This window comes from Pelodiscus sinensis, chromosome 1, assembly GCF_052426305.1.
Source record: "Pelodiscus sinensis isolate ZL-2025 chromosome 1, ASM5242630v1, whole genome shotgun sequence".
In the NCBI taxonomy this organism is placed as follows: Eukaryota; Metazoa; Chordata; order Testudines; family Trionychidae; genus Pelodiscus; species Pelodiscus sinensis.
In genome coordinates, this window is record NC_143052.1 from 43,506,709 (window position 1) to 43,519,112 (window position 12,404).

Sequence of the window (12,404 nt, forward strand, 5' to 3'; positions counted from 1 at the left end):
CTCTTTGTCGTCAGATCCTGTAAGCCTCATTTCATGAGGCATAAAGGATCTGACAACAAAAGGTTCTGGCGTTGGCTGATCCCCGTCTAGACTATGGTGCTGTGCCGACAATCAGCTGTTCGGCAGAGCGTGGCAGCCATTTTGATGTAAATTAAGCGGCAGTTATTTAAATCGCCAGTTCGTTTTGAGATGTCTAGTAAACTCATCTACATGGCTCCATTGCCGGAGCCATGTAGTCTAGACACACCCAATAAAAGCTACTCTTCATTCTACCTAGATGATAGTGAATTTTATAATGCCTCTTTCTATATTTCCTCTTCACAATCTGTGTTTCCTCAGGCCTACTCAATGTTTCACAAGTGTTTTTATCTTACTGCTATTGTTATTTATGCTCGTACTTCTGGTGTAAGTGAAATGGGTTGATTATGTAAATACAATATAGTTCTGAAGGCTGACATTTCAGACTAAACAGCAGCAGTAGGTGTTAAGCACAAGTCAGGGGCTATTGTTTTCTTCCCCATCATCATCTTTTGTTTCTGGTTCTCATGCTGTGACTTCTCATTCTGTCCCTCTTGTTCTGAAATAGATGCTGGTGAGAAATACATGAAGTGCAAAGTGACTTCTTTCACCTGCTGAGCTGCAGTCAGAATTGAAGCATTCAAATTTCAAAAATGCCCTCTCCCTGTTAGGTCTCTGTCCTCTCTCTCTCTCTCTCTCTCTCTCTCTCTGATGTGTAATACATTCTTCATATAGACAGTATAGGTAAAAAGCATCTGACCATAAACTTTGTAATTTCTGTCTACCTTGTTTTTGAAATCTTCAGCCCTTGTGAGAATGGAATGAATCTATAGCTTTTGATTCTACTGTACTTGACTAACTTGAAGAGGTATGCATGAGTACGTAGGAGAACTGCAGCTCTGTAAATCAACACGGATATCCTATCGAAATTGAGAGAGTTGTGGGAGAGCCACTGCATTAACTCACCTTCTTTCACTGTTAATTGATATGTAACAGGAACTTGTGTTCCTCCACCTCAAGTCAAGTGATAATGGTAAGTATCTCAGGAACTGTTGCTTACTTCAAACTTTAATCCAGACATTTTATTAAAATAAGGGAAAACAATATTACCTCTAACACTAATCTGTCTCTTTCCTTCACTCTACTTCATTGTAGCACTTGTGTTCAGAACCTTCTCTTGCCCCTTCTGCCTAGCTTCTTTCAAGTTTTAAAGCATTGAGGTTTACAGCATGAAATCTTCATCTTTTCTTTTTCAGCATACACAATCTCTAGCAAGATTTAACAGAAAATGATGCATTCAGAGGAGGCAATAGCTCACCTCTCATCCAAATCTGATCATCATCTGGCATGATGGGTTGTTTTGTCTTGTTGATTTCCATGGATTATCAAACTGAAAGAGAGACATTCTTGTTGAGTGATCCTTGTCTAGGCTCTTCATTGAGGATGGGATGTCAAACCCATTCCTAATAGAACCCTATGTCAGTTCAGCAGGGTTGCAACCTCAAGATTCTGCCTCTTTCTTCTGTAGTGAATACTTTGATCAGTCTCAATCCTGTAGAATCTTGGGCTGTGGCTGCATTCAGTGATAACAGCTGGTGTACTGTATTTTTCTTCATTCTATTTTATTGAGATGGCCTCCTTGGTTTAAAAACAATGAGTAGCTCTGTGGTATGCTAGGGACTAACAGAAATATATAGAATCATGAGCTTTTGTGGATAAAATCCACTTCATCAATGAATTGGAGTGGAAATAACAGAAAACAAGAGAAGTACCTGTCAATTGTAGGACCAGTGTTAATGAAGCTAATTAAGTGGCCTAGATGTGTTCCATACATAGCTTTACATGTGGAAATGCAGTTGTTAGAGGCAGGAGAAATTGGCTTTGTAGTATGCCACACAGTTAATATCTTTATTTAAGACCAGGGTAATGGTGTCATACTTGCAGATGAATTCCAGTTCTGCAGACTCTCTCTGTAATTGGACAGTAAAATTGCTTTGTAGAAGAATGGCTACTCTTAAATCCATGATTGAGTGAGCAGGCAGGTTAAAAATGTCCCCTTACAGATTTATGTGTTACCATTCCTGAAGTCTGATTTATGTCCATTTATCCTTTGTCTCAGAGACTGTCCAGTTTGGCCAATATACATAGCAGAGGGGCACTGCTGGCACATATCACATTAGCGAATGAGTAGGAGCTGGCCGAGGCTGGCTGTAGCAGCTGGCATCCCAGGCGGAACATGTGATCGGCGCTCTCGCCTGCAGGGCCGTCAATGGACTGATTGTCATTGGTGGGCGCCCCGGGTGCCATGTGACATCATCATCGGGCACCCTGGGCGGCAACGCTCTAGGTGGCGGCTGAGTCTGCCTATAGCCACGGGCCGCCCCTGGGAATGAGTAGTTATATGAGCCCCTGATGTGACTTAGGTTGTTAGGTCCTGTGATGGTGTTGCTTGTATAGATATGAGGATGGAGTTGGCAACAGGGTAGGTTCGTGGGTGAGTATCTGAGGAGTAATGTGTGGCTGCTACAAAGGATTTCCTTCAGGTTGGGAGGGTGTGTGTCTGTAGGTATGGATTGGCCTGGGCAAGCTTCAGGCTGCATTCTAACAGATTGAGATCTCTTGAAATATGGGTATGACCCTGCCAAATTTGAGGCCATGAAAATGCATCATGGACCATGAAATCTGGTCTCCCTCTGTGAAATCTGATGTTTTGTGTGCTTTTACCCTATATCAATTTCACAGTGTGAGACCAGAGTTTCTCAGATTGGGAGTCCCAACCTAAAAGCGGGGAGGGGAGGTGTTGTCACCAGAGTATTGCACTCTTACTTGTGCACTGCCATCAGAACTGGGCATCCAGAAAGTGGCAGCTATTGGCTGGGCTACCAGCTGTGAAGGCAGCGCTCCACCAGCAGTAGTGCAAAAGTAAGGGTAACAGTCACATACCATGCCACCCTTACTTCTGTGCTGCTGCCATCAGAGCTGGGTGGTCGGAGAATGGCAGCTGCTGACTAACGGCCCAGCTCCATAGGTAGCAGCACAGAAGTAAGGGTGGCAATAACATACTATACCATCCTTATTTCTGTGCTGCTACTGACAGCAGCTCTGCCTTCAAAGCTGCGCTTTCGGCCAGCAACCGCCACTCTGGCTACCCAGCTCTGAAAGCAGCTCTGCCACCTATAACAGCACAGAAGTAAGGGGAGCAGTACCACTACAATACCTTTGCAACCCCTTTTTGTGTCAGTAATTCTACAATTACGACAATGTGAAAATTCAAATAGTTGAAATCATAAAATGTATTATTTTTAAAATCCTTTGACTATCAAATTGATCAAAATGAACTATGAATACAGTAGAGCTTTAGCTATGGGGTTCTTGAGGAAGATTTACTTCTAAGGTTGGTAGAGTTCTTCTGATTTGACTACTCATAAGCATTTGGGCTTCTTCTAGTGATTGTTGTGTGGATTACCCTAAAATCAGGAGAGCAATCATAGTCTGGCTGGGTGTAGAATTCTCTTAGCCATCTGTATGGCTTTCTTCGCCAGTCCATTCCATCGAGGCTGATGAAGAATGGAAGTAATATTCTTGAAATGTACGTTCTCCAAAACCTGGGGACTCAGAGCCAGTGAATAGTTGGCCAATTGTCAGTGCCTGTTTTGACAGAAAATTAAAATGAGAAAAAACGTGCTAGCTTTTCTGAGACGTGATCTTGTGGATCAGGTTGAAATGTAGAATTTCTACAAATTTAGAACAATTGTCAATGGCTTCTGAACAGATACGGGTTTTTTTCTTCACAAGAAGCTAGCTAATGCTATTCTTTTCTGAGGTCTATTGGGTAATGCTGGGGGGCTAGAGGAATCCTTTGTTGTGTCCTTCTAGTCCTCCTTTGAGACTCCCATGAATCCCTCCTATGTGTTTGATACTGATTTCTGCCAAGCCACTCTCCATCTTACCTAGTTTGTTTCTTCACTTAGGAAGCTGCAGGACTGGCACGCTCCAGAACTTGCCAAGGGCACAGTGCAGAGATCAGATCTGCCTTCTCACAATACTGCACTGTGGGGTGCTTACCCACATTGCTTTGCTCTATCTGTTGACAGAATGCTAACAATGTGGCCATGAAATGTTGACAATAGGAGACAGGAAAAACTGCTTTGACAGGTTTTCACTTTTGGCAATTTTTGCATGTCAACAGCACTTTTGTCATTAACCTTCCCAGTGTAGACATAGCCTTAGACTCCCAAGTCCCAGACTGGCACCCAAACCACTGTTGAATCCTTTCTCTCTCTGAAGTATATATTATCGTGTATGATAATGTCCAAATAAAAGGACTGATGAGCATTCAGATTATTCATCATCAACAAAAGTGAAATAGGACATACTGGTGATTGAGCAATGGTCCTCTGAAACACTATCCAGAAGATGGAGATTGTGCTAGTTTGTTGCTGGGAATGTTTTCCAGAGGCTGGACCTTCTGGAGAAGCGTGGACACCTTTCTGCTGTCTTTCTTTAAACACAATGAACGGGTAACTATTTCATTTAAAATAACATTGACTCTTTATTACACGTATTCATTAAACCCAGGAGGGAAAAGCTAAGAATCTGTTTGACTTACAGAATGGAAATATGTTGATTTCACCTAAAGCCTGAGGAAAGGTGGTATTCCAGTAAGTATTGTGCTGATGCTTTGTCTTGAGATCTACATTTTGTCCACACCACCAAATTTGCAGCTATGTATTTTTCAACCCAGTGAGCTAGGTCTGACCCTGATAAGTCTCAAAGAAATTGTCAGTGAAAAACTTATTTACATGTGAAAAGGAAATCAGGTCATATGTTTAATATGACATTTACCTGTTAGATAATGAATTAACAGCTGCTAATACTTGAGTATAGTTAAATGCTTTATACATTTTATAAGATGTCTTGTATTTTTAGTTACCTGTACTCTGCCTATATGTCAACATATGTTCCATGTAAAAAGTATTTTTGCAACACATGGTTAGCCTTTGAAAAGAAAGACATTAATGAGTTGCATCTAAAATGAACCGTTAAAGAGATAGCATGACCTATCTTCATAATCCATTTTATAGCCCTCTAAAATTGGTCTTTTCTCTTTTGCTTGTGAAAACACAGAGACCTGTAAGCAGATGTAGGAGCAGGCTGAGAAGCACATGCAACAGAAGGCCCTATTGTACACATTTTCTTTTGTATGGATGTTTAAAGTATAGTTAATATAAACACCAAAATGCTTGATCTTCAAGTGTCTGCTAGTTAAAAGAGTGCCAAAATGCTGCACCCTCATTTGTTCTCTTTCTTCTCTGTGTTCCTCCTTACCTCTCTGGCCTGCTTTTTGAGCATATAGCTGCTTGGTTTTCTCAAACTCCTTTCACACTAGTCAGATTCTACTAGTCTTTAATTAAAGCTGAGCTTTAAAGAAAAATTCAGCTATTAAAAGATTGTTAAATGAATAACAGAATTTTCTTCATCAAAGCTGCAGACTTAATCTTCTGTTGACTTGAAGTTAGGAAATGCATGTTTTTCACTTGCAGATTTGAAAACTGTGATCAGTTTTTTCATTCTGAGTATCACTGTGCATGCTACATTTGAAGAGAAGCATTCCTTGTATAGAGGAAATACAGGGTTTTTTTTACTAAACTTTTTTCTAGCCAGAAAGCTCAGAGGAGGAAGGGATTCTGAAATGTAATACACTATAAAAATCCACAGGTCAAATTAATGGCTCCATGTAAGCATTATGAATTAATTTTTTTTCTTGTCTTACAACTCTTTTATTTTCTCTTTTTCTGGCATGTTTTAAAAACATTGCCGTACCTCTCTATCCACATGAATTCCAAACCAAATGCAACTATGCCAACTTGTGTATTTCTTTTATCTCTTTTTTTGTTTGCTTTTATCAATTTGTTAATGGTAGAAAAGATTCTATTTTTTAATATTTTGATATATACAGATAAGTAAAACCAGTTACTGTGCAGGTGACCAATATCATATTACACTCAAAAATAACCTCACCTGCATTCAGTTGAAAACAAACATACATACACCCTATTATCACCTCTTCTGGCAGAAGCCTAATTGAAAGTTCAGAGATTCACACTCTGTCATACCAGCAGGAGAAACTACTTCTAGAGTTGAGGGCTCTTCACTGAGAACATTTTGCCACTAGTCCTGTGACATTCATACCGAGGGACAGTAAACTTGAGAACCCTGTTTGATCTCAACTGCTTCAGTCATTCACAGGGGCCCCAGTCCTCCATTACACTCAATGACTCCTGCAAATTACTTGGAGCATTTAACTCCAATTGACATCAGAATTTCACAGGAGGCTTTCTACGCCTTGCAGGATTGTGCCAAGTGAGAAATGGTTGGGGTCAAAGAAATCTCCAGGGACTCCCCAAATTTGCTGTCTCATAATGATGTTTGTAAAGGCTGGACAGAGTATGGCTAACAATCTGCAAGACTGTCAAAGTTTCTTTCCGCAAAAGAATGCTGGAACATCTTCTTTCTGATAGTACACCATTGATCAGTTTCTACTAACAACAGAGCTACTACTTCTCACTTGAATTTACTGACCATAGTGAAAACAGGTCCAGCTCTCATCCGGGGTTTTGGTATATCTAGAACCAGAGTGAGTAAAACTTATTGAAAGATAAGCAGAGATTATATTTCATCTATATCCATTAGGGCTGGATATATTCCAGCAGAAGCATACTGGCTACTCCAAATCCAACTAGTCTGATCCTCAAAAATAAGTGGGAATTTTACAATAGTGAGGGGAAGTTGGGTTTTTTTTCTTTTCTAAGTGTCATGAGCCAAGATGCATGTAGCTGTACAAAGCCAACAATATTTGTGGTGAATGAGATTTTTGTGGTTGCCATTTAGGAGAAAAGGAAAATCCAATTTGCTTCTTCACAAGAACATAAGAACTTCCATACTAGGTCCGACCAAAGGTCCATCTAGTCCAGTATCCTGTCTTGTGACAGTGGTCAATACCAGGTGCCCCAGACGGAATGAACAGCACAGGTGACAACAAAATAACAATTAAACCACAACATTAACTAGTGAAAAATGCCAGTGCCATTTTGGCTTAATCTCAGTTTGACCAAGAGGCAAATGAAGAAAAGAGTTTGGAAGCATAAAATAAGCATGTGTTTTGAAATGAATAATTTTTCTGGATAGAACTATCTTGGGTCCAGGTGGAGGGCCCCTTATTAGTTTGGGTGAGCAGTTATTTCCAGGTATAACAAACTGCATTTGAAAGTGAATTTTCAGTAGTGTAACTCAGGTTATATTGTCACTATATTTAAATGCCTGCTGCTGGCCTGTGCCAGCGGATTCTGGTTCCTGGGGCTCCGGCTAAGGAGCTATTTAATTACAGTGTAGGTGTGAGGGCTTGAATTGTAGCCTGAAATCTGGGACCCTCCTGTCTCTCAGGGTCAGATAGCCTGAGCTCCTACTGATCCTGAATGCCTACACCACAACTGAACAGCCCTCTAGCCCAAGCCCCACAAGCTTGAGGTAGCTGGCTCAGGCCAGCTGCAGGCGTCTAATTGGAATGTAGATATTCCTGAAAGGGCTACTAACTGAATTTCATTTTTATCTTACTGGGAAAATAGCATTTTTCATATGCTCCTCTGACATAGTAAGGTTTAAGTGAGGCAAGAAAACCATGTTTGAAAATTGGGACTATTTTCAAAGAGCACATTTTGGAGAGCTCAGGGGTAACTTAGAGTCTATTATACACATTTTCTGACATTTTGTGCTTTCCTTATTCTTCTGGCAACACTCAGTTCTGTCGAAACACTCACGGCAAATATATTTGGCAATTCTAAAAAACTTAGGTATCATTGGTGTAGTTCTATGTGACAACAAACTCAGTGAAGTGACAGTTCCTTTGTATGTAGTGAGTCTAGTCTTAGTTCAGGTTGACAGATGTGACATTCTCCTGGTTCACCTTTCTCACTTGTCATTATCTGGACCTCTGGCTCTTTCCTGTCACATATGTAACATGCCTCATTGAGGTTTAATATGACAGAACTATTTATTTTATCACTCCAGAGCACAATCTCTCTTGACAATGAAATCAGACAGTGAAATTTACTCAAATTTGAGCACGTTCCATCCATCAGGGGGCTGAGGCAAAGTGTCAGGGCAGCCATCAAGAGAGAGAAGATAAGTTATTTACTCTTTCACTTCAGATTTATATGATAGTATATTGATGTAGCTAGCTACACATATCTTCCCCATATCTGATTTTTATTGCTGTTTTTGAAATAATTTAAAGAGTTTAGGTGTGTTTTCCTCCTTGACCTGACAGGTCACAAGTATAAATGATGTGTGGAGGGAGTTATTGCTTTGATCTTACAGTATATAATGTCATGACCAGGTAACAAGCTATCACTTCTAGCTTTAATGTTGGTAGCCAAAGTTAAGTTCAGAGTTTCACTAATTGATCTTTCATTACTTTCTTTGGTGTTTAGTTCAGATAATTAGTAAATTTAAAGTATTGACGTGTCTTTTTTAAAGGTGATGCACAAGGAAAAGACATGAGTTTTATATGGCAGAGGCATAGCATAGGGAATATTTATTTCAGGTTTCTGGAACTCTTCTGAATTACCTTTCATTCAGTAATTTCAATTATACACATTTTAAGGTCCTGATTCAGTAAAGCATTCTTATTCAAGACAAGACTTAAGCATATGCTTAAACTTGCTCTTGGACTAAAACATTTATGTAAATACTTTCCAGAATCAAGGCCAGTCTTCCTTAGGCCACATCACAATTGTCTTAATCATTATTAGCATATATTGAGAAAGAAAGTAAATCAGATAACATGACATTATAATAATCGAACGTCTGTTTCTCTTTGTTGTTTTTCCAGCTTACGATCTTCTGATGTTCAAAACCTGAAAATAAACTATTTAAATAGGAGATAACATTTTATTCACAAATCATGTATAGTCTGTTGCCTTGATAATTGCTAATCTCTTTACAATCTTTTTGTTTTAGAGCATATTGTTGCAGACCTCATGCCTGTGAACAGTCATGAATAGTTCCATTAAATCAGGGGTGGGGAACCCAAGGGCTGGACACGGCCCTCCTGGCTTCCTTAGATCTGGCCCCTGAGGCTCAGGACTCCCCCACCAAGCATGGAGGGGCCTGTGCTGGCACTTCAACCCACCCACCGCCCTACTGTGGCACTGGAACACCCAAAATCTACTAACCTGGGTCCCCCTAGACTCTGGTGTGCCACGGGAATATCAAGAGTGTCTTTCTGCTTCTCAGTTGGAAGCACATCAATGAGGGTTTGTTTGGGGTTTTGCTTCTGTCTTTTGTGTGCCTCCCCCCAACTGATTTTTCTGTGGGTCAGCAGCCCCCAACCCAGAAAAGGTTCCCCACCCCTGCATTAAAGTCAAGCTCCTTTGACTCAATGGGGTTACTTTAGGCCGGAGTGGTAACATTTTAAGTATTGGTCACTTAATTTTTACTTTTGTTGTCTGATTTGGTGAAAAATAAAAACAACTTCCTTAGCATAAAAGCCTCACTGAGGAGTTTAAATCGGAGACGATTTTTCAACATTTATTTACAGCTTTTTGAGAAGTACAATTCCAGTATTTTGATATATATAGATATAGATATAGATATCTCTGCATTTAAAAAATACATTGGAATGGATGCAACATTTTTAAAACTGAAATATACTTTGAAGAAAACAAAATATTAAAATATTTACAGTCTGAGTAAAATAGAAAATAATTATGAACGTGATTTCTTAAAAAATAAATTATAGTCCAATATGCCATATTTGCAGTGATAGCTCTGCATAGGAAATCCATTCCTTTCTCAACATGCTGTGGACTGACAGTTTGAATTCATGCCCTAACTTCTTTTCATTAACAATAATAAGTCTCAAATATACTGGAGCCTAGATTAATTGCCAGTGTTCTAAATGTCATCAGTTCTAATCATCTTGTTAATTCAATGCCCAGTATTATTTTAATTGTATCAGTTTTCCTTTTGACACTTTTTCATGAAGTAAATGTAGTATTTTAGAAACATGCAGGCCTGCTCATTATCAAGCATAATGGTGTCTGCTGTCATTGACAGATGTAGAAAAATTAGTATGCAGGTAAACTTTAAAAAAAATGCTATGTACTTCCATTTAACATTCAGTATAGCTAATGTATTAGTTATACCGGTTGGACCTTGCTGGTCCAGCACCCTCAGGACCTTACTGGTCCCAAACGAGTGGATTTGCTGGACCAGAGAAGGTCCCTCCCCTCATGGCCGTGCTGCCACTGGGCTAGGGCTCCAGCCTGCCCCCACTGCTGCTTCGGCCCTCCGGGGCTCTTCCCGGCTCTGCTACTACCAGGGCCAGAGCACCATGACCAGAGCTCCATAGCCAGGGCAGAGCTCTGCAGCCGCTTTGCTCTGTGGCTGGGGCCGGAGCTCTGCAGTCGGGGCGTAGGGACAGGGCCAAAGCTCCGCTGGGGCCAGAACTCCACACCAGTGCCGTCTGTCCTACCCTTTCTCCCTCCCACACACATGCTCTGGGCTTACAGCTGAGTCGCCGGTGCTCCTTACAGTCCATGCCGGACCACAGATGTTGCTGGACCAGGGAATCTTGGCTAAGGGAGGTACAACCTGTATTTATACGGTATAAAAGGAGTGTGCATTACAATTTGTGTACACAGACTCACAAATAATGTAACCACTTTTTCAGTTTCATCTTTCCTATTTAGTAAGAATTGCTCATATATTCAAACTGGTAATACAGTTTGTCTCCAATGACTCATCCGTGTTTTGTGTTTTTTGAAATAATGATAGCTGAGATGCCTCCTAAGGTGATTGTATGTCTTTAGTTCCATTACCTGTCTGAATATGAAAGGATTTAGGATAAAACAACTGACAAAAAATTACACAAAGAATTGTATTGAGAAGATCAGACATTTGGGGTTCTGGATAAGACATGTCAGATGATATTCACATTGGTACAAGGCCCTCTAAATCATAGACAGGGTTTCACGGGAGAGGAGGTACCTGTACTGATTGCTCTGTGGAGCCTCGCTTGCTGAAGAGGGGAACCGTTTGGAGAGCCATGAAGGGGTGGCTAGCTGGTATGAGATAAAAATGAGAAAAGGGTAGGATGAGGGTTGTTTGGTTTTAGTTTTTCTACCTTTTTTTAACTTAGAAGTACCTTTTCAACAGATTTTGTTCAAGCTTTCTAATATATGGGTTGAAACCATTCAACAATTATTTCAAATAGAAGAGAGAATTTATCATAAACTCATTAGCATGTGAAAGAGTGATTATAATGAAAGTCCTTATGAAACCTTGCCTACAGCACGAGCTATTAGGGACTCACTGAAAAGAAACCCAGGATATTACACAACATTTTTTATTAGAAAATCACTTGAGAATGTTGATCCTTGTATAAATCTGTTCACACCAGGTTAAGTCTTTTAAGGAAGCCAGTAATAATTATGCTTTATTTGGTATATGCATGCTCTTTTCTTAAGCTGTTTATTCTTTCAACAATTCATCATAGGCAAAATTTACTGTGATGCAGAAAGCCAACATAAGGTCTGTCTGTTTCTTAAATCCCACTTAAGCCCTCCCATGGGTTTAAGTAGAACTTAAGCAGTGCCTAGACCTTGTACTGACCCTCTGTACAGAGATGAATTTCACCCAACCTATCAGCTATCAAGGCAGGACCTTTAGAGATGTGGTTGAGCTCATGGTTTATTTTTATATCAAGTGCTTGCGTGTATTTAAAAAGGTGGTTGTGTTACTTGGCAGGTTTTATTAAACAAATGTATTAGAGTAATATTATTTTAACTATTGAAACATAGCTTTTGAAAGTGCAAATTTATACTTGTGGTTTTGTACCCATAAAATAGAATTTCAGGTGCCAGTCAGAGGCTATGCATTTTTCACTCATAAAAAGGGCTCGAGTTGTACAAATATCCAGATTTGCACTAGAAATTTTGTTGCAGGTGCACATTTTGCAGGTGTAAACTGCAATCGCAAAAAGGGCACTGCTTAAAGACCAATTATTACAAGATGAGCAAACAAAGCCTTGTCTTCCTCCAGAGTTCTGGTGCCTGCTCTGTCTTGGTCATTTGCTGCATCCTAGCCACTTCATTTGGCAGGTCTGATTCTAATTAGTGCTTATTCCCTTAGGAAGGGATTCTTAGGAGATGCCTGCTAGAGGTGGGAACCTTTCTCATGGTGGGCTGCTTTTCTGCCATGTCAACAGTACAGTGCCTCCGGATTGGTGTCTCCAAATATCAGGGAGTTGAAATTCAGAAGACCAGGTTCCAGATAGGTCTCAGTTTTGTTCTAGAATGCTCTGTTGTGTGTGCAAGGACAGGATT

At 40.2% G+C, this 12,404-nt stretch overlaps 1 protein-coding gene across 4 annotated transcripts in view; it reads left to right on the top strand.

Moving 5' to 3' along the window:
- The window catches only part of CADPS2 (calcium dependent secretion activator 2), a 506,811-nt gene that overhangs the window by 358,108 nt on the left and 136,299 nt on the right, over positions 1–12,404 (top strand). The window lies entirely within an intron of this gene.